The sequence below is a fragment of the Colobus angolensis genome, unplaced genomic scaffold, assembly GCF_000951035.1.
Source record: "Colobus angolensis palliatus isolate OR3802 unplaced genomic scaffold, Cang.pa_1.0 Scaffold119, whole genome shotgun sequence".
In the NCBI taxonomy this organism is placed as follows: Eukaryota; Metazoa; Chordata; class Mammalia; order Primates; family Cercopithecidae; genus Colobus; species Colobus angolensis.
Genome location: NW_012113030.1, coordinates 2,419,342 through 2,424,342, shown reverse-complemented (window position 1 = coordinate 2,424,342; position 5,001 = coordinate 2,419,342).

Sequence of the window (5,001 nt, the reverse complement as noted above, 5' to 3'; positions counted from 1 at the left end):
GTGGCGCATGCCTGTAATCCCAGCTACTTGGGAGGCTGAGGCAGGAGAATCGCTTGAACCCAGGAGGCAGAGGTTGTAGTGAGCTGAAATTGCATCACTGCACTCCAAGCTGGGTGCAGAGTGAGACTTCATCTCAAAAAACAATGAAACATGCAAACAAACAAACAAACAAATCTACTCTAAGTATTTTTCAAAAATACAATATATTGTCATTAACTGTATTCACCATGTTGTACAACTGGTTGCTTGTTTTTTAATATTGAGTTTTAAGACTCTGTATACTTGAGATACATATCCTTCATCAGGTATGTATTTTGTAAATACTGTCTCCCATTCTGTGGCTTGTTTTTTCATTCTTTTAATAGTGTCTTTCACAGAGCAGAAATTTTTAATTTTAATGAACAGTCCAACTTATGAATTTCTTCGTTCATGAATCATGTTTTTGGTGTTGAATCTAAAAACTCATTGCTAAGTGAAGATCACCTAGATGTTCTCAAATGTTATAAAAGTTTTGTCATTGAGTGTCTCATATTTAGGTTTGTGAGTTGTTTTTGATTAATTTTTATGAAGGAATAAGGTCATTGTCTGGATCCATTTTTTTGCATGTTGATGTCCAATTGTTCCAGCACCATTTGTTGAAAAGACTATCCTTTCTCCATTGAATTACTTTTTTTCCTTTGTCAAAGATCAGTTGACTGTATTGGTGGGGTCTGTTTCTGAACTTTCTTTTTTTGAGACAGAATCTCACTCTGTCACCCAGTTTGGAGTGCAGTGGTGTGGTCTTGGTTCACTACAACCTCCACCTCCCGGGTTCAAGCGATGCTCGTGCCTCAGTCTCCTGAGTAGCTGGGATTACAGGCGCATGCCACTACACATGGCTAACTTTTGTATTTTTGATAGAGAGGGGGTTTCACCATGTTGGCCAGGCTAGTCTCGAACTTCTGACCTCAAGTGATCCGCCTACCTTGGCCTCTCAAAATGTTGGGATTGTAGGTGTTAGCCACCATCTCCAGCCTATTTCTGGACTTTCTATTCCATTCCACTGACCTGTTTGTTCTTGATTATTGTAGCTTTACAGTAAGTCTTGAATTTGAAGTCAGTAGATCAGTCCTCTTACTTTATTCTCTAGCTTCACTATTGTTTTATTTTGGGTCTTTTGCTTTTCCATATAAAATTTAGAATCAGTTTGTTGATTTCCACAAAATAACTTACTGAGATTTTGGTTGAATTGCATAGAATCTATAAATCCAATCGGTAAGAACTGACATCTTAATCATAGTGAGCCTTCCTATTCATGAACATAGAATATCTATTTATTTACATTTTCTTTTCTTTCTTTCATCAGAGTTTTGTTAGGTCTTGACCGTATTTTGTTAGATTTATTCCTAAGTACTTCAATTTTTTGGTGCTAATGTACATAGCACTGCATTTTTAATTTCAAATTCCAGTGGTTTATTGCTAGCGTGTAGGAAAACAATTGGTTTCCAAAATACTAAGCTGTATCAAGCAACCTTGCTATGATAACTTATTAGTTTCAGGAGAGTTTAAAAAATTGGCTTCTTGGAATTTTCTACATAGATAATCATGTCATCCGTGAACAGTTTATTTGATCCTTCCCAATTGGTATCCTTTCATGATTCATTTTCAGTTATCACATATGTAATTAAAAAAAAAAAAAAACTAACTCATTCTCCTTCCTGATCTCAGCATCAGATTCTCTGCCCTCCACTATTCCCTTTCTTAAATATCTAAGAACGGAGCTTCAAAATACATGATTCCGGCCGGGCGCGGTGGCTCAAGCCTGTAATCCCAGCACTTTGGGAGGCCGAGACGGGCAGATCACAAGGTCAGGAGATCGAGACCATCCTGGCTAACATGGTGAAACCCCGTCTCCACTAAAAAATACAAAAAGCTAGCCGGGCGAGGTGGCGGGCGCCTGTAGTCCCAGCTACTCGGGAGGCTAAGGCAGGAGAATGGCATAAACCCGGGAGGCGGAGCTTGCAGTGAGCTGAGATCCGGCCACTGCACTCCAGCCTGGGCGACAGAGTGAGACTCTGTCTCAAAAAAAAAAAAAATACATGATTCCAAGTGTTTTAGAACTACGGGAATAAATCCACAATTAATGATTTCAGCACTTATCTCTCAACAATTGATAGAACACGCAGACAGAAAATCAGTAAGGATACAGAAGATTTGAACAACAGTATCAATCAACTTGTCTAATTGACATTTATAGAACAGACCACCTATCAACAGCAAAATACACATTATTTTCAGATTCACACGGAATAATTGCAAAGACAGACCATAATCAAGGCCATAAAACAAACACGAATACATTTTAAAAGATTCCAATCATATAGACTATGTTCTTTGACCAGAGTTCAGTAAACTAGGTATTCATAGGAGAATGCTATTTGGAAAATCTCCAAGTTTTTGGAAACTAATTAACATGCTTCTAGATCACCCATGGGACAAAGAATAAATCAAAAGGGAAAATCCTAAGCATTTTAAAGTGATAAAAAGTGAAAACACCATTTGTCAAAACCTAAGGAACTGCGCAACACAAAAAGTGAACCCTAATGTAAACTATGAACTTTAATAATAATATATCAATATTGATTCATTAATGTACAAAATGCACTACACTTAAGTAAGATGTTAACAATAAGAGAAAACCCTATGGAGTGCAGGGGGAAATGTATATAAGAAGTCTATTTTCTGCTCAATTTTTTTTTTTTTTTTGAGACACATTCTCCCTCTGTTGCCCAGGCTAGAATGCAGTGATGCAATCTTGGCTCACTGTAGCCTCGACCTCCTGGGCTCAAGAAATCCTCCCACCTCAGCCTGCCAAGAAGCTAGGAGTACAGGCCTGAGCCACCATGCCCGGCTGTTTCTTGTAGTTTTAGTAGAAATGGGATTTCGCCATGTTGCCCAGGCTGGTCTTAAACTCCTGGGCTCAAGAGATCTGTCCACCTCGGCTTACCAAAGTGCTAGGATTACATGCTGAGCCACCATGCCCAGCTTTCTGCTCAATTTTTCTGGAAACCTAAAACTTCTCTAAAAGAGTAAAGTCCGCTGGGCACAGTGACTCACTCCTGTAATTCCAGCACTTTGGTAGGCAGAGATGGTTGGATTGCCTGAGGTCAGGAGATCGAGACCAGCCTGGTCAACATGGCAAAGCCCCATCTCTACTAAAAATACAAAAATTAGCTAGGAGGGGTGGTAGGTGCCTGTAATCCCAGCTACTCAGAGGCTGAGACATGAGAATCGCTTGAACCAGGAGGTGGAGGTTGCAGTGAGCCCAGACAGCACCACTGTATTCCAGCCTGGGGGATAGAGCAAGACTCTAAAACAAAAATAAGCAAATAAATAAATAAATAAATAAAATTAGCTTGGCCTGGTGGCACATGCCTGTAGTACCAGCTACTCCAGAGGCTGAGGCGGGAGAACTGCTTGAGCCCAGGAGGCAGAGGATGCAGTGAGCCAAGGTCGCGACATTGCACTCCAGCCTGGATGAGAGGGAAACTCTGCCTCAAAAAACAAAAAAAAAAAAAACAAAAAGGAAAGTCCTATAATTTAGATTAATGAAAAAAAAATCAAAATTTGTGGGATGCCTATAAAGCAGTACTTAGAAGAAATTTATAGTACTAAACACCAATATTAGAAAAGAACAGCCTCAATAACCTTAGCTTCCACCTCAAGAAACTAATAAAGAACAAAATAAAATAGAGTAAATGAGAGAATGGAAATAATAATTATAAGAATAGAAATCAGTATAACAGAAAACAGAAAAGCAATGCAGAAAAATGAATGAAATTAAAACCTGGTTCTCTGATAATACCAGTAAAATTAAGTGATCAAGAAATAAACCAGACATACCCAAATAAATGAAGGTTAATTTAAAAAAAGAAAAAGAAAAAAAGAAAGAAGACTACCAATATCAGAAATTAAAGAAGTGACATCACTACAAATTCCATAGATATTAAAAGAGGAATATTATTAAAATTGTATGCCAATAAACTTGATAACTTACATGAAATGGACAAATTTCTTGCAAAGGTAAGCAAAGATACCATCTCAGCTATAGTTTAACCTTAGCCAGGTTCAAAGGTAGCTTTGGAGCATGAGTTGCAACACAGTACAGTAGTCTTCCATTATTTGCAGTTTTGCTGTACACAATTTCAGTTGCCTGCAGTCAACCGTGGTCCAAAAATATTAAATGGAAAATCCCAGAAATAAACAATTCACGAGTATTAAATTGTGTTGTTTGAGTGCATGATAAAATATTGGGCCATCCCATTCTGTCCTGCCTCAGATATGAATCATGCCTTTATCCAGCATTATCTATGATGTATATACTACCCAACCTGTTAGTCATTGCTTCTGACATCCATGTACATCATCACTGCTCGATGACCCAGAATCACCAAGAAGCAGATGATCCTCCTTCTTATGCATGGTCAGAAGGTCAGTATTAGCCTAATGCTATGTCACAATGGCTATGTCATTCACCTTACTTCATCTTATCATGTAGGCATTTTATCATTTCACATCGTCACAAGAAGAAGGTTGAGTACGATATAGTAAGATATTTTGAGGGAGAAAGAGGCCACATTCACGTACTTTTATTACAGTATATGGTTGTAACAGCTTTATTTTTATTATTTTCGTTAATCTCTTACTGTGCTCCTGTGCCCAATTTTTTTTTTTTTGAGATGGAGTTTCACTCTTGTTGCCTAGGCTGGAGTGCAATGGTGCAATCCCGGCTCACTGCAACCTCCGCCTCCCAAGTTCAAGCAATTCTCCTGTCTCAGCCTCCCAAGTAGCTGGGATTACAGGCATGTGCCACCATGCCCAGCTAATTTTGTATTTTTAGTAGAGATGGGGTTTCATTATGTTGGCCAGGCTGGTCTCGAATTCCTGACCTCAGGTGATCCACCTGCCTCAGCCTCCCAAAGTGCTTAGATTACAAGCTTGAGCCACCGCGCCCAGCCTTAC